This window comes from Pogona vitticeps, chromosome 1, assembly GCF_051106095.1.
Source record: "Pogona vitticeps strain Pit_001003342236 chromosome 1, PviZW2.1, whole genome shotgun sequence".
Taxonomy (NCBI): domain Eukaryota; kingdom Metazoa; phylum Chordata; class Lepidosauria; order Squamata; family Agamidae; genus Pogona; species Pogona vitticeps.
In genome coordinates, this window is record NC_135783.1 from 321,256,982 (window position 1) to 321,278,857 (window position 21,876).

Consider the following 21,876-nt stretch of genomic DNA (forward strand, 5'->3'; position numbering starts at 1 on the left):
TAAACTCTTTCATCATTTTATTGTCCCAGACTCCAGTTTTTCATTACAAGGACCTTAAAAAATAAATTAAGTCAATTTCAGGCCAGAGCACCTATTCATTAAAGTTGCCTCACTATTTTCTTTTCAGGCTTGCACCACATTCCCCTTTGAAATCTGTTCTGTTTTTAGTTTTCTGTCATTCCAGAGTAATGAACCAGTAAGAGTCCAAACTCTACACCCAAGCAGCCATTTTGCCATCCCAGATTTCAGCAACTACAAATACATGAGTGACTGGAGGCTGCTGTTGAGAGTGACTGAAAATATTTTAATGTATACATTATTATTAAGAAAAAAACAAAAAACAAAAGCCCAAGCTAGAAGACAAAGGGCTATAGAAGCTGTAAACTCATTAGCCAAAAATCCATTATGCACACATTTATGTGTACTTCTACAACTGTAAACATTTTAACCAATTATTGTGAAGCAAGGATAAAGCATTTCAGGATATAAATGCTTTTCATTTATTTCATGAAAGCATGAAACTGCATCCTGCATTCAGTTCAAGAGGGATGGAGGCAATCAAGAAGTAATTATATTCTTAACGACTAGCTTAGTTATCACCTGCACAAAAATAGAGAAGGGCCTCCAAGTTGCCAGTCAGGGGTGAGACAGGAGACCTTACTCTGGGGAAAGCCTTCATATTTTCACAGTGGGAGGAAAACACGGCACTGAATAATATTCCATATAACTGAGTCAGGGAACTGAAGTCAATGGAAACACTGTCAGCCATGAATTGGCACAAAGGCTGACATGTTTTTCCTTCTCTTTGACACATATTCTCATTAACATGTTTCTAGTATGGACGGAAGGGGTAGGAGGGCATTGTTTAAACAAAGCTTTCTTTATCCCAAAGAAAATTGGTTTAAAGTGTGTGAGATTTCTTGCAGGCATGACACAAAACATGTTATCAATAGACCGCTTTAAAAAACAACCACCCTAAACATGCTTGTGAAATGAATATGTAGCTTCAATCTGGTTTTACAGGACTTGGGCCAAGTTCTCCCTTGTCCACAAACCTCAAATAAACTTTATATAATTAGGTATTAATTAGCCTTACTAATTAAGCATTTAGCATTTTTAAGCACTTGGAGTAACTGTGATGGATGGAAATGTGGCCCTAAACACTTTTACTAGAAATTATGCCACACTGTTGCAGCAATGTTGTGTTTTGTGGTGCTGAAACAGTGGCTTGCTGTCTCCTGTTCCGAGCCATGCAATATTAAAATCCCTTTCATCTTTTGAACATTTTATTTATGTTTATTGTTTCAACTTATATATCATCCCAAAGTGCCACAGCACATAATTTTGCAAGGAACACTTTGTGCCCCCAGTGAGCTAAGTAATCCATTTAGTCAATCTTGGGTCAGCTACCTGAGCCTGGTGGGAACAAACTGAGGTCATGAGCAGAGGCATAACTGCAATACTGCAGTTTAACCACTGCGCCACAGGGCTCATGATGCAATATTCTATTATGTTATATTATGGATTTGGGCAAAAATACACATTCCACACATTTTTATAAGGGAGTATGAGTTGATGAACTGACAGATTTCCTTTAAAGAAACAAAGAATTAGGGAGGAAATATGTGTGCACACTCATGTGCACACACACACACACACAGAGAGAGAGAGAGAGAGAGGGAGAGGGAGAGGGAGAGGGAGAGGGAGAGATTCCACATACTTCCATACTTTTCAATAGGATTTTTTAAATTGACTCTCTTCATACAGTCACACTTTGCAATCAGATTTTTGTGCCTGAATATAAAATGTATTATAGGAAGAAGAAGTGCTCTCTTCCCTTCGGTTGCACCATACGGCAGGGGCAAAGAACCTCCAAATATTGTTAGCCTCCAGCTCCCATAAGCCCTAGCCATCCTGACCAAGGGTGAAGGATTATAGGAATTGCAGTCCAGCATGGACTGACATAGAGAATGAATTGATGGGTCCTAGATTATGGTGACAACGACAACAACAATGATGATTACACTGATTATGCTTGGAGAGCTCTCATTGTCCCTGACCTCTAGCCATACTTTGAAGGGCTGATGGAAGATGAAGCCCAGGATCATCTAGAAGGCTACCAGCTCCAGATACAAGCTACAGTGGTGCCTTGCTTCATGATGTTAATTCGTTCCAGCGAAATTGCTGTAGAGCGAAATCGTCATCAAGCGAAAGTAAAAAACAGAAGGGTTCCATCTCTCTTAGATTAGCATATAAATGCTAGTAGCTTGCAGTGAACCCTTCCATGTGTATTTTTCTTCCACTTTGCCTTTTGAATGAGAAACATACAGAGGTTGTAGGGGTTTTTAATTGTTGTGAACTGTGTTGAGGTTTCCTTTTTAAAAGAAACATAGTATAAAAAATTCTTAAAGAAATAATGCATGAATGAACCCTTATCTTTAAATTCATACCATACAGCACAGACAAATCACCTTTGAACAGAAACATTAACTCATTAAAATCATAAAGATGTGCATACAAACAACCATCATTTAAAAATAATCTGAGAGAAAGTTGATGTATACTAACCAGTTTTAAAGAAAAGGTTTTAAGAGTCCAGTGAAAAATAGAAGAGCATTCTGATATGTCATTTTTCAGTAAACTGAAGTGAGTACTCTGAGTAAATTGATATAATTCATTCTTGCTTACTTCACAACAGTAAAGAATAGCATTTACTCTGATGGGTTTGTAAATATACAGGATAATCTCCAGCTTTCTGATACAAACATTTTGACATTTGCTGTAGAATATAGACTAAAATTGCCTGTCATAAGGCCTCAGCGTTTTTGTCTGCACGCCAGGCCCTATCTTCCACTGCCTCCCAGAGTTGTGTCAAATTCAGGGGCACATCACTTCATAAAGCTGCTTTACATTAAGCAGACTGTTTCTTGAATCCAGCCTTCCTCAATTAGATGCCCTGCAGATGTCATAGAATACAACTCCCATTGACCTCCAAGCACACAGGTGGAGAATGCTGATCTAGCCTAATTGTTATCATTTTATTTGCTATGAAACAAGGGTATTTCCCACAGCTTCTATTCAAAAACATTTTAAGCAGAGGTGCACACCATCTTTGGCCAAATGATGAATTCTACATCAAATCAGGGCTGTTGACTCAGGTGCACCCTGAACTGAATGGCCCTAATCCAGTTCAGGTATGCATCAGAACCTTTCCAGATTTCACTGGAAAAATGAAGCAATTAGAGGGTTAATTTAAAAAAAAAAAAGACACACCAGACAGCAGGGGAAATAGAAAGTTAGGATACCATGGCTGAAATCGTATTGCACTTGGTGTGGCATAAAGTTATGCCTGCATAAATTTGCATAAATTATGCCCATCAGTCCGGATTTCATGACAAGCTGTCCATCTAATTATGCAATTCGCTGAACAACTAGTTGTGCAAGTCACCTGCAGAATGGCTTCTTGGACATGGCTTGTGCTTTGGAATGAATTTCACTACCCCTTACCTTACCTTACCTTACATGTCAGTAAGGATAAAAGAAAACTGCTATAAAGTAATATGGAGGTGGTATTTAACGCCGGTCAAAATGAATATGATGGATAAAACTGTGTCATCATTATGTTGGAGTTGTAAAAAAGAGAAGGGGACGTATTTACATATGTGGTGGCTATGTGAAAAAAGAAAGAATGGAAAGTAATATTTAAAGAAATAACTGAAATAATGGGATTGAATATTCCAATGTCCCCAACAACAGCCTTATTGAACTTGAGCAAAGATCAATTGGTGAATGAAAATAAGGATTTAATAGTAATAATGATTATGGCTGCAAGGATAATTATGGCAAGGAATTGGAGAAATGAAAATCAATTTAACCTCAAGGAATGGTATAGAGAATTGTGGGACATGGCTATTAATGATAAACTGACATGTGATATGAAAATAAGCAGGGGCCAAATGAAAAATAATGACTTTAAGAAAATATGGAATGTATTTTTAGAACATGTATTTCGGAGAGGGAGGGGGTATACACCCAGTGAAGAAACATTGAAATTTTGGAATGAAAATGGATGGAAAGAAGTGTAATGCTAGTCCTGAGGGTGATGGGTGCACTGTTTTGTTGTGTAATTTATAGTCTCGTAATTTATAGTTTTTTGTAGTAGTAGTAGGTATTTTGTATATTTTGTAAATTTTTTGTACTTTTTAATTAAAATAAAATTTTAAAAAAAAATGAATTTCACTACCCCTGCACAACAATGGGTTATACAGGCATAGCTATGCAACAGGATTTCAGACCTTTCTTCCAAAATTGGAGATGGAAGTGTCGATTGGGGTGGTTGAATGTGTGGAATTGTTGACTGGTGAATAGATTTCGATAATTTCATAGGCTTTTTTGAAGTAGTCTTATCTTTTTTTTTTTTTAGATGATCAAACTGAGGTCCTCAATGTCAACGTCAACTTCAGTCTTGAGGTAGACTTAGACTTCTCCGCTTGGTGAGAAGGAGTCATTGGACTAAATACCAGTCTAGGAGGCTCTTGGTAATCAGGTCGACGATCTGGGGACAGCACAGAATCCATGGCGACCGAAGGTGGATTGAGGGATTTCTCCCACAGGTAAGATTCCAGCTTAAGAGCAGGCTTCGTAAGCCTTTCACACTCGGGACAAGTGTGTGTTTGGTGCTGTTCCCCAAGACAAAAAAGGCAACGGTCATGGCCGTCAGTGAGCAGGACCTTGTTATTACAAAATACGCACCGCTTGAAAGTCCTGGGGGGACCATAAAAGACAAGGGGAAATTGTAGGGAAGATGGGGGGAAAGGGAGGGGAAATAGGCAAAAATGGGGGAAAGAGGAAAAAACTGAATCGAATTGAAGGTAGAACAAATCAATTTAGAAGTGAAACGTCCAACAAAAAGGTGATTGAAATAACAGAAGAATCAAAATACTGATCGCAACAAACCCTCAATCTCTCTAGCTCTCTCCAAAATAGGTCTAACCTAAGCGGCGGCTAAAAGGAACTGAGAGAACTTTTGGCGGGTGAAGCATGTGCTCCACAGCAGAACGTCCCACTAATCACATGCCTTTAAGCTCTAGAATCTTCCGAGAGGTCCTGCGCAGGTGCAGAACAACCCAAATGTGTGCATTCACAGAGGCCACAAAGAAGAACTGGGCTAGAGGTGTAAAATAAGCTCTCTCTTGGCTCCCTGGTTTTGATTCTCAGCCCAATATCCAACACCCACATCAGCTTGAACTGATGTTGGCTGCTGGATTCTGGGAGCTATAATCCAAATAAATACAAAATTCTAAGCTTGGCAATTTTATGGGGGGAAAAGCAGAACATACTGTTTGTGTATTTCCTGCATCGTGTCTGGTTCATATTTCAGATTTCAAACAGGGAGAAAGAGGAGTGGGGAAGTAGCAGCATGAAGCAGAACAGAGCAACTCTGATGAATCATGGGAAATGCATGACTTCAGGGTGGCCATCTGAACCCAACCAACGATCACGTGGAAGCCTCACTATAAAATATTTGTCACTTTGGCATCATACTTCAGCAAGTTTTCCCAGCACAGTTAAGCATGTGAGAAGCTGCTCTTAGTGATCCTGGCCTACTCTATTTGTATCATCCACTGTTTAGTCATCCTGCAAGCAGGTACTACTTATAACTGATTCATTCATGTCCCTAGATTTTTTTACATAATAACAGGCTCCTCAGCTGATCATGGAGTCTGAAAGTCTGCATTGCTGTGAGATCATCAAAGGGCAAGTGAGGAAGGTATACCTCGTCTTCAAGAAATATCTGAGCTGAAGAATTCAGCAAGTAAAGGTGTCTGTGAAGGGCAGGCCCCAATATTTCACAGCTTGAACTGGAGCAGCATATGTCACCATGTGAAGTTATTTTGGTATATCAGGCAGAAAATCCCACATGCACTTCTCCATATTCTTAGCAGTCACAATAAAAACCAATTAAATAGCAATTGTTGCCAGTTTGCGAAACTCAAAATCTGCTGCCTGCAGTTGCTGCTTTGCTTTGCTTAATGCCAGCAGTGCCCTGTTGTTTCTATGGCAGGGAATAAAATACAGTATAGTAGCCAGAATCTTATTGGGAATGTACACCAACATATGTGCAATTGCATCAACTGCAGGGGCAAATTGCTGCTAATTAACAAGCTGCCATTCACAATCCCGGTCACAGACCAAATCATAGAACTCATTGTGACCTGAAATGTGAGCAGCAACTTCCTAATTAGTAGCAATTTGCCACTGCAGTTTATACCCCATTACACGTACAGCAGTAAGTTCCCAATAGGATTCTGAGTGATCTATCTTCAAAACTGCCTGCACATACCTGCCTTAATATGACCCCTAGCTCTGCATCCTTTCATTTCCATCTCTTTAGTGGATGATCTTGGGAACAGAGTGTCACACACTAGCTGAAAAATTCCTCCAGCAAGAACATAGCTGAAAGCACTGAATCAAACAACCAAAGAGCCCAGAAAGCAGACACTAAGGGATAGAATCATAGAAGGCTGGATGCTTGGTTCCAGGTTCAGGAGATGAGGAAGTACCCCTTCCTGGCCCAGAAGAGCAGGTCAAGGTAGAGGCTATCGGATGAAGTGCCCATCTACAAGAGAAGACTCTTCAGAAACTGGACCAAGCTCAAGTGTGAGATCTCTTCAGAGGAGGGTTCTTCTCCTCTCTAGAGCACAGCTAGAGGATAACTTGTTTTTAACGTTACTTTTGGAAGGAGTTATATTCTGCAGTCATAAGCTGCATGATTAGGCATCCTTCAGTCTCAAGAGACTATTTATTTATTTATTTATTTATTTATTTATTTATTTATTTATTTATTTGTTTGTTTGTTTGTTTGTTTGTTTGTTTGTTTGTTTATTTCTACCCCGCTCATCTGGCCTAAAAGATCACTCTAGGCGACTATGATAATGTGCTCTGTATGGAGGACGTGGAACAGCATCTAGTATGGCTAAGAAGGCCAATTTGAGAGTGACAGTACCTTCCACACTGAAGACAAATACAATCTGTCCCCTGTCCAGCTCCCTGGTTTTGCTGATTTCGGGTCTGCCTCTTTGCCTCGGCCTGCTGGACAAGGGTCTCTTCAAATTGGGAGAGGCCATCCTGCACTGCCTGCCTTCAGGCTGAACGCTCAGATGTCAAGGTTTCCCATCCGTTGAGGTCCTATCCTAAGGCTTTCAGATCCCACTTGCAGATATCCTTGTATTGCAGCTGTGGTCTCCCTCTGGGGTGATTTCCCTGCACTAATTCTCCATATAAGAGATCTTTTGGAATCCGAACATCAGCAATTCTCACAACATGCCCAAGCCAACGTAGACATCGCTATTTTATTAATGTGTACATGCTAAAAATTCAAGCTCATTCTAGGAGTACCTTAGGAACTTTGTCCTGCCAGATGATACCAAAAATACGTCAGAGACAACGCATATGGAACGCATTCAGCTTCCTCTCCTGCCATGCACAGAGGGTCCAGGACTCACTACAATACAAAACTTCTTATCTTTGGTTACACATTCAATTCTTCATTTTTTAATTGATTTATTCACTTTAACCATTTTATTAACAATATCAGTTCTCTCTAGTTGTCTATCTGTTTTGGCTATTCTATTTCTCTCCTCCACACTCTCAATTCTCTCTACCACTTTTCTCTCCCTAAGTCTCTCCCCGTGCCTCTAACTACCTAACTGACTCCACCCCTCCTGTCCTCTCATAGGCTCCTGCACTTGAGCTTCAGCTATGATTGACAGGAGTGACATGGGCATTCCGTCACAATGCTGTCAGCTTCTTCTTAAGCCACACTCTCTTTGTGAGTCTAGATAACATGGTAGCTGCTTTGCCAATGCGTTTATCCAGCTCGACATCTAGGGAGAGAGTTTCATAGATCGTTGAGCCAAGGTACACAAATTCATGGACAAACTCCAATTCTTGTGTGGAGATGGTAATAGAGGGTGGTGAGTCCACGCCCTGGCCCATGACTTGTGTTTTCTTCAGGCTGATTGTTAGTCCAAAGTCTTGGCAGGCCGTGCTAAAATGATTCAGGAGTTGTTGGAGGTCTTCTGCAGAGTGGGCAACAATGGCTGCATCACCAGCAAAGAGGAAGTCCCGCATGCATTTCAGTTGGACTTTGGTTTTCACTCTCAATCTAGAGAGATTAAAGAGCTTTCTGATCTAGTCTGGAGATAGACACCTTCTGGTGCAGTTCCAAAGGCGTGCTTCAGCATGACAGCAAAAAAGATCCCAAACAGTGTTGCCGTGAGGACACAGCCCTGTTTCACTCCACTTCGGATGTCAAAGGGATCTGATGTTGAGCCATCAAAAACTACAGTGCCCTTTATTTCCTCATGAAAGGACTGATTATGTTAAGGAGTCGAGGTGGACATCCAATCTTGGGAAGGATTTTAAAAAGGCCATCCCTGCTAACCAAATCAAAGGCCTTTGTGAGATCTGTGAAGGCCACAAAGAGTGGCTGCCGTTGTTCCCTGCATTTCTCCTGCAACTGTCTGAGGGAGAATACCATGTCAGTGGTGGATCTATTAGCTCGAAATCCACACTGTGATTCTGGATAGACTCTGTCTGCAAACACCTGGAGTCTCTTCAGCACAACACGGGCAAGTAGCTTCCCTACAATGCTGAGAAGAGAGACGCCATGGTAGTTATTGCAGTCAACTCTGTCTCCTTTGTTCTTATACAATGTGACGATGTTTGCATCTTTCATGTCTTGTGGTACTCCACCTTCCCTCCAGCAAAGACAAAAGATTTGATATAGCTCGGTGGTGATTATCTCTTTACAGCACTTCAGCATTCAACAGGGATGCAACAAAGTTACTTTTTTGCTTGTAAGGAACATGTAATTTTCAGTGTGACCGGCATGAAGGGGGGGGGGGGAGGAGAGCCTGCACAGAAAGAGAAGAGGAAGAAGGATCAAATGAATTCTTCATTTTGATCTGCTATGACCTATTTTCTTTGTGGTGGAGGCATTGTAGGGAGATGGGAACCAAGGAGGGACAAAAGCAAGGACGGCTAAGAGGGGATAGGAAAGAGTGTGTCCAAGCACGTGAGCAAATGAGAGATAATGTACAGGCATGCACATATATAAGAAACTGAACAGGAGGCCCAGCATTGTCCAATGATTATGGCTCTTTTATTCAGTATAAAGATACAGGAAGACATAAAAGCATTCACAGAATCACTTGTAAAAAAGACTTGAATCCTTTCTGCTGACTAAGCTTACTAATTTTTGAGCTGGAACCTGTCACTACTCCCTTAATGGCACTTTGATCTGCATCAACAAGTGAATGAGAATGTTTACCTCCTTGATATAAATAACTTCATCTGTGGATATCAGCATATCAAACATCTTCTAAAGGCCATGGTTTCTTTTTATGAGCCAGTTGGTAACTCTAGTCACTACCATTGGACATCTGTCTTAAGTATTCTGGTACCAGATGAGATGAGTATCCCTAGCTCTCAAAAGAAGGTAGACCTGAGGAATTCTTACAGCTTCCTCTGCCCAGTATGATATGCTTGTATTTGAGATAGCAACTTACCCAACAACATGCATTTCTTATTATGAGTTTCCATTTGCTACAGTGACTGCCTACTCATCTACAGTACCAATATTTTGTTTCTTCATTCAAGGTGTTCTGCTTATATACCACCCCACAGCACTTAAAGTACTTTCTGGGCAGTTTTTTTAAAAAATTTTAAATTTCTGGGCAGTTTTTTTACACATTGCCCCCTCCCCTGAGCTGGTAACTGAATTTGCCAATCACCAAAGGCTGGAAGTGAATTGAAAGCTGGCAATTCACTCAGTGGATTTAAGCAGAGTTTGGAAATGTCTGATGAAGTTTCTTTTTTAAACATAGTAAAGCAGCCATGCTAACTGGGGATTGTCAGAGTTATAGTATATAAAAAAGAAGGAACTTTTCCAAGCATTGGATTAAAGTACCAGCCAACAGTATCTTGATAGTACTAAAATGTTTGCCTCTTCTTGAAAGAAATTAATTTCTTCCTCTCTATATTTACCCTCTAATCTTATCTTAAGTCATTCTGAAATCTCAAAAATTAGATCAGGTTCCTCTGACGGACAAGTATAGATAGGAACATGAACTACAACAGTAGTAGTTAGGGGGGCAATTTACATTTCCAGCATCAAAGGCTGAATGCAAAAGGGGGGTGGCTTACCTTGAATGTTACTAAGATGCTAAACCAGCACTTGCAAATGGAGTCCTCTGTCAATCAACAGCCAATGTTCAAAGGCCAGAGTTCCAGCTCCTGTATGTTTTTGTAGTATGCCTACTTTACTTCTCCCCCCCTCTTTTAGATTTACTGTCTTTGCCTCTAGCACATGTTCATGTTACTCCAGCCTGTGGATCTCCCCATCCTCTTGACATGAGTCCCCAAAGAATTATCTTGTTGCTTTTTTAATCATTCATGAGAGCAGTCCTCCCTTCCTACATCCAGATGTTTCATTTAGTTCTTCAAAGAAAGACAGGTGCAAGTCAGTGCAGATTTCAAAAATGTTTTTAAAAAAGAAACAGAAGGGGCTCATGAGTATAAGTGTGAAAGTAAAAAAACCCAACACATTTGACACCAACATTTGTCTATGCACTCACAGGTTCTCAGATTATTCTGAGACAATAGTCTTCTTCTACAATGGACCAAAGAGGGAGTTCTAGACACAGACCTCTGTTTACTGGACATGATAACACTGTTACACCCCTTATCCAGGAATGAGAGATTTTAATCATGTTCCTCTGATTTTATTTGGGCTTCTTCTCCCTCTTTGAGTTCACTTTTGCATTAGTGCCTCCCCTGAATATATAAACAAATCTGAAAGTATGAGCCTGCTAATCTATGACACTAGTGGAAAAAGTGTAGCCTTTAATGTGAACCCTCACACGACTTCCCAGACTATCCTGCCTCTGGAAGTGTTCTCTACATTTTGGGGAAAATAATTGGGGGAAGGAGTCTCAAAAATTTTAGGGAAGGAAAATGCCTGGGTTCAAATTCCTCTCTCATATCTGTTGTCTACCAATTAAGTGCACAGATCGGCTATAGCATGGGCTCTCACGGGCGATGCTCCCCTTGCATGAAATACAATCTAGAGGTGCAGGTATGCAAACATTGCACATGGTTGGAGATGGGATGTTGGGAATAAGAGCAGAGTGAATAGGGGCAATGACTAGATACATGAATCTCTAGGTCATATTCCATGCAGATGGGGAAGCAGCTGCAGTCTAGAACAGCTCCTGTTATAATAAACATGTTAATCTTAAAGGTGCAACAGGATTGTTTGTTGCTTTAGCTACCACAGACCAGGATGGTTATCTTTTAGAATCCGAACCACTCTTCCTCCAGGCACTTTGGCTCTGGCCATGTCCACTGATGGAATGCTGCCCCCAAGAGGAACCATCCCTGATACAAGTAAATCCTGAGAAGGTAAAGAACACAAGGACCTTTCTCCTATCACTTAAGACACCATGTGCCCACTCAGTACAAAAGCAGAGGATTTCTTAGAAGTTCCCTATACCTAGGCCCTCCTTACTTACTGGGTGTGTGGAGAGAGGTGGGACTGCCAATGCCTTCACATAGGAAGCTGTCTACTCCTTAGGATGGGGTGCGGAATTTGTGGCCCTCCAAGTGGCCTTGCCCTGCAGCTCCCATTGGCCCTAGGCAACACATCTAATGATGAAGGATGCTGGCTGCTGCAGTCAAGCAATATGGAGAATCACCAGTTGTCTACCTCACTCTAAGATGACATCTCCCAACCTGATGCCTACCAAAGATGTTAGACTACAAGTCCCATTATACCCAGACACCATTTATTGGGGGTGAGGCTGGCCTGAGTAACTTGGCTAGAGACAGACCATCTCCTCGAACTGGAAAAGGTCTAAAGGTAAAGGTAAAGGTTCCCCTTGACAATTTTTTGTCCAGTCGTGTTCGACTCTAGGGGGCGGTGCTCATCCTCGTTTCCAAGCCATAGAGCCAGCGTTTGTCCGAAGACAATCTTCCATGGTCACATGGCCAGTGCAACTTAGACACAGAACGCTGTTCCCACCGAAGTGGTCCCTATTTATCTACTTGCATTTGCATGCTTTCGAACCGCTAGGTTGGCGGGAGCTGGGACAAGCGACAGGAGCTCACTCCGTTGCGTGGATTCGATCTTACGACTGCTTGGTCTTCTGACCCTACAGCACAGGCTTCTGCGGTTTAGCCCGCAGCGCCACCACGTCCCTGGAAAAGGTCTACCTTATAATAAAAAGAACTGCTAGATAAATTAGTGGTTTAGGTATCTAACTGTGGAACCAGAGGTTGGGACTTTGATTCCCCACTGTGCCTCCTGGACAGGGACTAGACATGATGATCCCTAGGTCCCCTTCCAGCTCTGCAGTTCAAATATTTACTTACTTGCTTGCTTATAATGATAGCTATCTTAAAACTTGACATATCTTATTTGTCCTGCCTCTAACAACTTTCAAAACAGTTGTAAGGCCTGTAGCATTTAATAACTCTATGCATTTTGTACCTCATTAAGACTCCAGTCCCAACCCTGTGATGAAATCAAAGGCATCTGCATTTCACAATCAGAGACAAGTTCAGGAGAAACATTATGCAAGTTGGCCCCCAAGAGATGCTGTTATGAAAACTAGGCATTAAACAGGAGTTTCTATTTAAAATGGGTGCCTGATTGATGGATGGATGGATGGATGGAGGGAGGGAGGGAGGGATTGGATTGGATTGGTACCCCGCACCACCTGGCAACCAGGCAACTCTGGGTGGCTAACAACAGTATGAGCAACAATATAAAAACACAATAAAAATAAATAAATAAATACATAGACAGATAGGGTAAATTAAAACAGATGGCAATAAGGGTGGTAAAAAGGGTGATGGAGAGGATGACAAAAAGGAGGGCAAAAGGGAGGCTGAGATCTTAATGCTTCGGGAAAGCCTGGTGGAAGAGCCAAGGCTTTAATGCTTGTTTGAACCCATCCAGCAAGGGTGCCAGGTGGATCTCAATGGGAAGGTTGTTCCATAGGTGGGGGGGGTGACCATTGAGAAGGTCCGGTTTCTTGTTCTTTCCCTCCTGGCCTCCTTCAGGGTCAAGGCCCTCAACCGCCCTGCCTGTGAAGAACAGGTATTATGGACAGATCTGGCTGGGAGCAGGCATTCTGATAGGTACCAAAGTCCTAAACCATTGAGGTCTTAATCTTGAAGTTGATGCAGAAATGAACCAGTAGCCAATTAAGGGTGGCCAAAGTGGGGGAGATGTGCTGGAATTTCTTCACTCCAGTTATTAATCTAGGCACTGTATTCTGGACCAGCTGAAGTCTCCACATCAGCCTCAAGGGTAGCCCCATGTAAAGAGCACTGCAGGAGTCTATTCCTGAGATTACGAGGGCATGAATCAGCATTGTGAGTGCCCCCACATCTAGTTAGGGATGCAGCTGGGCAATCCTCCAAAGATGGAAATGGGCTGCCTGGACCACAGATGCCACTTGGGTTCCCATGGTGAGATCCAGGTCCAAGCAGATGAGATCCAGGTCCAAGCTGCGAACCTCACGCTTTGTGGGAAAACTCACTCCCTCAAAGGAGAGGGAGCTTCTCAACCCACTGATGCCTGGGCCACCCACGCATAAGATTTCTGCCTTGTCCGGATTCAACCTCAGTCCATTTGCCCTCCTCCGCTCCATAATGGTCCCCAAGCAGCATTCAAGGGTCGGAACAGCATCCACTGAGGTTGGAAAAAAGGACAAGTGGAGCTGGGTGTCATCAGCGTGCTGATGACACGGGCCCCCACAACTCCGGATGACCTCACCCAGTGGCCTCATATAGATATTAAATAGCATCGGCAAGACGATCAACCCCTGCGGAACCCCATAATTGAGGATCCATGGAATGGAAGTCATCTTGCCAAGCTGCACTCTCTGGGGACGGTCCTCCAAGAAGGAACGGAGCCATGCCAAAGCAAGGCCACCGATTCCCAACTCAGAGAATATTTGTCCTCCGTAATTGCCCTAAAGAGCTTGTACTTCTATGAAAATGATATTTTCTTAATTAAAGAAATGAAGACCTAAATACCTCACTACTAACGACACATGGAGACTGAGTTGCAATGGAAACCAGCTGCATTTCTACACCTGCTGCCTGGACATGTCCGGACAAAATGGTAAATTAACAACTTCAGTCACAATATAGGAGGCATAAGGCAATGTCTTTCCAGATGACAGAGACTTTCACTATAGAGTGGTTACAAGCTCTAACCTGGAAAATGTGTGCAATTTGCTTTTTTTAAAAAAAAATGCAACTATTAAGCATCTCAAGATTGCATATAATGTGCTGGTTCTCTTGCCTTAATTTTAATTAAATATTTTTAAGTATTTTAATGTTAATTTTAATATTATAATGAATTTAATCCTATTTTTATGTTTATAATTTTTCTGTATTTTACATTTGTACTGTTTTTTGGCTGTTCTGTAAGCTGTCTTGCGTCCTGATTCCAGAAGAAAGGCAGTATATAAATCTCATCAATCAGTCAATCAAATGCCATTAAGAGAAAAGACATTAGTCATCAAACTCTTAGGACACGCATTGTTAGATTATTCAAAGAAGCAACTGTGGTTTTCTTACATGTGTAGCAGACAGCATTTTATCAGCACTGAATAAACCATGAAAAATGCTATGTCTCTAGAAGACAGTCTGAAATGATAAGTAAAGCTGGCTCTGTAGCATGCAATGCAAAATATGTTAAAAACCAGGGAAGAGCATGACAATCTTAGCCATTTTTATTCACTTTTTTCTCTTCACAAGCTAACCTATCCTGACCCAGATACAGTATAGGAAAGTTTGGACATATTTAGATATATATGCAAAATTTTAATTGCTAACTCCTAGGCAGTATACTCTTAGAGAAAGTACACAGCCTGGGAAGGCTACAGCCTTCAGTTGTGCCTTTCTTGAAATTTTGCAACATGCTAGGTGCCCATAATGTACAACCCATTATCTTCACTGTGTTTAGTAATTTGGGCTGCAATCCTAAATGATTATCTTAGAAAATCACATTCTATTGATTTGAATGAGGCATATATCTTTGAATTTTAAGAGTTCATCATCTGAAGCACACTGCTTATCCTTACCTCTTAAGGGTCCTAACAGATATGGTACCGTGTTTCCCCAAAAATAAGACAGGGTCTTATAATTTTTTCTCCAAAAACACATTAGGGCATATTTTCAGGGGATACTTTATTTTACAATCATGTCATCTTCTGGTTGCTGCACAATGTGGCACAATGCTGGAGGGCAGGGTTTCACTTAACTGGGGCTTATTTTGGGGGTAGGGCTTATATTAGGAGCATCCTGAAAAATCATACTAGGGCTTATTTTCCAGGTAGATCTTATTTTCAGGGAAACAGGGTACTTGGAAACTACAGTAGTTGTAAAAAGGGTGTCCCATAGAAATATAGGAACTGGTACTCAACTAGAGGTCATGTTTTCAGTACAGCATGGAATTCACATGTTACAAATAATGTTGCAAGCAATATATCAGTTTTGGGGGTCAGATGGATAAAAAATTGTTCCTTTTCTAAATACCAATACAATTGGTTTTATTATTTTTCTTATGTAAAAAGGAACGTTTCAGTTATTATTTTGTGCCATTCTTTAAAGGCTAAAAACTGAGCATTTGGAGTGCATTATTTCACATTTTAGGACATTTCCTTTCTCTTTTCTTTCCTTCTTTTAGAGTTTGTCTCTACAAAATGAATGAAAATAACAAAAACACAACAAGTAGCACAACAAATAACATAATGGCTTACTTTTTAAAATCTATAACATGAATAATGACAAGTTACTTCAGGAGGGGCTGCAAACCCATTGCATTGCTTTTAAAAAGTAATTTTCCTGTCTCTAGTTTTCCAGTAAGAGCACTACATAGCTTCACAAAACCCCCATACTTTTCTACATTGTGTGCATTCTCGGGGGGGGGGGGGGAAGAAATACAGTAAAGATGAGTAGGAGCAAGCCTGAAATAACTAGCTGTCCCCCTCCCCTCCTAAATTCAGCACCTGAGAATTGTACTATTGATGTAATCTTTCAGACAGCTAAAGCTTTAAAGTGCAGCTCCTAAACATTAAAAATATGTCTGGATCATAGAGATTATGCTACAAAAGCTGCATGCACCTTTACCTGGGACCAAGCTCTGTTGAACACAGTGAGATTTGTGCCGCATATTTGCCCTACATATCTTGGCAGTAAGCAGGGCTGCAACCAGGCCAGGATGAGTCGGACTCTGACTCATGGTGCTGAAATCTGGAGAGAGCAAAAATGCTGAAGAAAAATGTGAAACTATGTGTTGGTATTTGCTATTGGCACACATACACCCTCCAGCCCAAGCAGAAGGAAACAGAAAACTGGCAGGCATATTGCGGAACCACTATAGCCACTGCCTACTCATTCCTTTTAGTTCCTCCATCCTCTCCCTGTGTATGCCAATCTCACATGACCCATGCTTAACCAAGAGGGCAATGAGGTCTCAGGCACCAAAATGGCTTAATTACAACACTGGCAGTAAGAGATACTTGCCTTACAATGGCCTTCTCCATCCTTTAGCCCTTATGGTGTTTTGGGCCTCCAGTCCCATCTTCCTCCTTCTGACAGTACAGTCAGTGGTCACATTGTGTGTTATAACACCCGGAGGGGGTCTCATAAATCAACAACAGCTTGTCAAATGGTGTGTTCAGTCATATTGATCAGTGGTTCCCAAAAATGGGTAACCCAGGTGTTCTCGGATTGCAGTTCCGAGAAGCCTTTGCCACTAGCTGGGCTGGCCATGGATTTTGGAAGTTCCAGTCTAAGAACACCTGGATTAAACAAGGTTGGGAACCACTGAATAGATGAAACATTCCATTCATATACAAACGTAGTCTGTGACAATGGGCTTTAACAGGTAAATGCAGAAGTAAGCTAGATGAGATAGGGATTTGGATATTTACTGCAAATGTCATTCATACTCGGCTCCCCTGTCATCCTGTAGCTGCAACATACTGTTTTCTATTGACCCTACTCACCACAGACTACCCATATGCGACTATTAAACATGCTAGGGGTGGCTGTCCAGTGTTGCATCTAGCAAAATTGTTGGACAACTCAGTGGCACAGGTCTCTTGGGAGCTCAGTTCCCCACTCTGCCTCCCTGACAGGAGCTGAGCTGGATGATCCATAGGTTCCCTTCCAGCTCTGCAATTCAAAGGTTATTATTATTTCTACCCTACACATGGGCTCTGCAAACCAGCATATAGCAAATGATACAGCGGCAGAGTACCCATAAACAGCTAAGAAACCGTCAGGCAAAACAAGGATTTTCTGTTCCTTTCATGATAGGACCCCAATTTCTAGACCTTGGGACTGGTGATTAATATAGCTAGGCAAAGGTGAGCTCCACTGAGATGGGGCCCGCTGGGAGGCGGCTTTGCACGGATGGGCGCGCACACCTTCTTCTCCCTGGCACACACTTCCTCGCACGGGCGCTCCTCCGGGCTAAACTCGCGGAGTCTTGGCACCCCCACAACACGCGACTCCCGCCCTTCCTTCTCCCTGGCCAGCTGCCACACGCAGGCCAGAGACAGGCAGGCTCTCCCATGCTGCACTGCGGCAGCCCCGTCGACAGACCGCTCCCTCCCCCCGCCCCCCTCCCTGGGCCAGCGCGGGTGCGTCCGTGCCTCGGCATTAGCGTAGCGGTCGCGTTAGCGCCCGGGCCCGTCGTGCCCTGCGGGCGGAGAGGGCGAGACAAGTTGAAGCCGAGGTGAACCTCTAGTCTCGTGCCTCGTCTCCGAGCACGCTGTAGTCACGTGGAGTCACCCCCTTTTCTCACGCGAGGACGCCCGCTTGGTTTAAAGCCCTTCCCTTCAGCTCCCTCCCCACGGAAAAAGAAAAAGAAACTTCACACAGGGATCATCAGAGTTTCCTCGTGGAGACACTCTGAGAGCACCGCGCTAATGGCGAGGGGAGTTCGACCTCTCTCCTAGTCCGCCTTACGAGTTTTCTCTTCCCCCCTTTTTTTTATTACCCCGCCCGCAAGCAATTCCACTGACTAGGCTAGACCCACCGCGGGACTTGGAGACATGGCTGAGTCCGCCTCCGCCACCCCACCCCCTACAAACTGCGGAGAAACGAGGGTGCCAGCGGCGAACCCTTCTCGGCTCCTTGAAGCCGCGCAGGCGCATCACGCGCCCTATTCCGAGCTCTCCCGGGGAAGCGGGGGGGGGGCGCGTCATGCGACTGTCTAGTCCGAGGCCCAGTCGAGCGGAGTTAATTCGATCTGGAAAAGTCCGCAGGGCGCCCGTGCGGTGTTTCGGGGTCGCCTCTCCCAAGGTTTGACTCTGCAAAGCAGCAGGAGAGGAACCCGCTGCCAAATCACAAACCGGAGCGGGGCTTTCCAGAAAGGCAGAGGATTTTCCCCCCCCCCCTCTTTTCTTTCTTTTTTGAGAGCAAAGTTAAAACAAAGCCAAAAAACTCCTACTCCTCCTCCTCCCCCGCCGCCGCCGCCTCGCCTTCTTCCTTTGGCTTGAAAAGAAGCCAACCTCGGCAGCTCTGCTGTTCGTCCTGTGCCGAGCGCGGAAGGGGAGAGGCGAGGCGAGAAGATTGTGAACAGCTGAGCGTCGCTGGCCAGCGTCATTCGGTTGAAGGGAGGAGGGGTGAGTGGGGAGAGGAGAGCTTATTAATTAAAGAAACCCCATCCAGAACACAAAAGAACTTTTCTTTTACACTTTTATTTTCCAGCACCCGCTTGTTCCCAAGATGGAGGAGGGGGGAACGATGCAAACATCCACCTGAGGTTCGAGCCCTGGGGTGGGGCTAAGGAGGCGCCAAGCGGTTGTTCGAAGTTTTTTGGGGGAAACTTTCCTGACGAGATGTCCGTTCCTCCTCCCTCCCGCCCCCGTCGCAGTGGGCATGCAGAGCAGCGGCGAGCAGAACGCCCCCCACCCGTGACATGCGCACTGGAACCGCTGGGTGCTGGAGAGACGCGCCTTGTGCAAGAACGTAACTATTTCCCGCCCTTCACCGGAAAGCAGTTTATCCTGACTGATGAAATGCCCTCGGAGAACCTAGCCATGCACCCTCCCTCCTATCTGCATTTTTGTCTTTTCCCCCCTCCCCTTCTTTCGCTGATCGACGTAGAATATTCAGGAACTTCTGATACAGGTCAATATCTCACTCCCTAGCCGAGGGCACTCTGCCTACGTATCTACGTATCTCACAATCACATTTCCCCCGAACTTCTCGGCCTTAGTACTCCGTGCATTTGAAGTAGTACACAAAAGCTGGCAGTACAGTAAATCAGGAGGGGGAGGAGCGGGAACATGCCACGCTAAGTCCCTTGCAGCAAAAAAAAGAAAGAAAAAAAAAGTCTTCTGGCACCTTGTGCTACATTTCTGTGAAACTGGAACCTATTTAAAGCGACCCCAATAAGATTTTCAGTGTGAAATACTTAACCCACCCACCCGGGGAGTTTCCATCGCTCAGCGGGGATTCGAAACCAGGACTCCTGATCCCTAGTCCGTCACTCTGTTCACTACCTTCACTGGGGTAAAAAACAATCTTTGTTTGGCACCGGTATTATTTGGTTGCAGCCCGTTTTCATCATACACAGCTGCTGCGACAGAAGAAGTCGGCTGCTGCGCAAGAACGTTAATGCCAAATAAAACGCGTTCGTTTTTAAAGGGCTGCAAGCTTCTGTCGCTATAATTAATCTGCCAAGTCGAAAGCTGTCACGTGGTCCTTCGCTGTTTCCCTGCACCAGCTTAACAGGGTTTGCCCTCCCCACCCCCTCCTCGATCAATCCAGCCGGCTCAGCTTCGCCCCCAAACGGGAGCGAAGCGAGAGAGGACGGCGAGGCAAACTTGCGCCGTGACGTTCTCGCGTCAGACTCGGGGAGTGGCGTGGAGGGTAACCCACGGTATCCGGGCGGATTAGCCTTGAACCAGGCCGCCTCGTTACGAACGCGCGTCATCCGCCTGCTTTTTTGGAAAGACGCACCAGGAGGAAAGTTCCTGCCTGGAACCGATTTCATCTGAAACAAACAAACTGCCACTTTTCTCCCGGTGCGTCCTTAACGATTTATAATCTAAGAGCCGAATTATACACGCGCATGGCCAGACGTTTGGAGAAGGGGGGGGTTAGTGTCCCTCCCCACACAGCCCATCGTGACGGCAGTGTTCTTCCATCCAGCATTAATGCAGCCGAGGTTTTACTGGACAGACATCCCGGGGTCATCACTGGTCTTCTGCTCTGATGCCCTCAATTGGTATCAGGAGATACATAGGTTTGATAGAACGTAGCGCGCTGTCAAGGGAGAAGAACGCCCGGAAGCTGTGCTGCTTTCAAGACCAACTTTGTCAGACTCAGCATCACAGTGACACTCCAGTTCCCTGATGCAAATCAACAACAGGACGTGTCACTCCGGCGCGGAGAGGGGCTTGCCCGATGCACACAATATAAGCAGCCTTGTTATGAATGGAGGCAGAGATGGGGGGGAGGGGGAGGGAAGAGAAAGCCCGGGACTGGGAATGACCCCCGAAGAGGAGCATTGCAAGCCCTAGGGCGCAGGCCGTTGCTTTCAGGGATGAGCCTCTCCAACAGCCCAAGGAGCGAGCAGGTTGTTCCCAAGAGAATAAAGCTTGGGGAGCCACGGCTTCTGATGGCGGGCAAGCTCTAAAGTTAAAAGAACCTGGCGCTTCAAAATGGACACACTTACTTCAGGTATGGGTTTTGAGCAGCCCTTCAGCCATGTTTCCATGCAGGGCATGGCTTTGTTTCCCGTTTTTGCTCTAGCCGGAATAAGACCACACCTCCAGCCAAAAAGAAGAGAGAAGCCCATCCCTCTTTACTGCGGAGCGCTGTCTGTGTACCTTTCCCAGCAACTGCTCTGCTAAGGAATTTCTGCCACATTTTTAAATGACTTCCTGATACCTATTATCTACCTTATTTTGGGAGCGAAGGAAAACCCCAAGCTTGCTTTAGGACATAGTAAGAAACAAATTATTCTTAGAAAGTTTCATTTTAAAATGATTGCCATTTTTCCAGGGGGTGGTAGAATAAAGGAATCTCTGTAATCTGCATCCCCATACTTCCTCCCTCAAAAGAAAGATCAGGGCTTGTCGGTTGCAGATGTCTTTTAAAAAGCCTCTGCAGCAGGATCAAAGAAAGCTGGCTCATGTGCCCAGACTAGCCGCTTAATGGGTTAGAGTAAAAAAGAAAGGTCACATGGCCACAATAAACCTCTATACAACACATGCCCTCTAGCTATGGTTAACTTTAATTAACTACAATATTACAATTCACTGCAAGCTTGTTTTTCACACATGCCCACTGTCTCTTGACAGTCGTCTTGTCAACAGAAATAAGGTGAAGGGGGAGATTAGAGAGGCAAGTCAAACTGCTTTGAAAAATGTAAATTACAAAAGTTTCTCATGAAACTTGTTCATTTTGGTTGCAGTTTAATTACATAATGCATGAGATGAAGGACACTTGCTGTGTTTCTAGTGACAGATCAATAACTCACTGCAGTATTTGTAGAACTACTGTTCAGAGCTGTTGCTTTTAATTCAGTCTAATTTTATGCATGTTTACACAGTCACATGCATTCAGTGGGGGTTTATTTTCTAATAAACATGTTTAGCACAATGTCTGAAGTGTCTGTTAGATATTGGTGAAAGAAATCAGTCATCCATATACTGACACACATTTTAAAACCCTTCTGTTTAAAGTGGGGAAAGGCTACTATTACATTGCGAGTCCCAATTAGAGTAAATCCATTTACTCAGTGGTAATCAATGAAGTGTTGACTTACCA

The 21,876-nt window shown here is 43.7% G+C and overlaps 1 long non-coding RNA gene across 1 annotated transcript in view; it reads left to right on the forward strand.

Moving 5' to 3' along the window:
• Positions 1-16,991, forward strand: part of LOC110079095 (uncharacterized) — a 55,504-nt gene extending 38,513 nt beyond the window's left edge. The window contains exons 4-5 of the long non-coding RNA XR_012082622.2: positions 4,424-4,613; positions 5,381-16,991. This is a non-coding gene — a long non-coding RNA (uncharacterized LOC110079095). The remainder of the gene's footprint in view (positions 1-4,423; positions 4,614-5,380) is intronic.
• Positions 16,992-21,876: the final 4,885 nt, after the last annotated feature.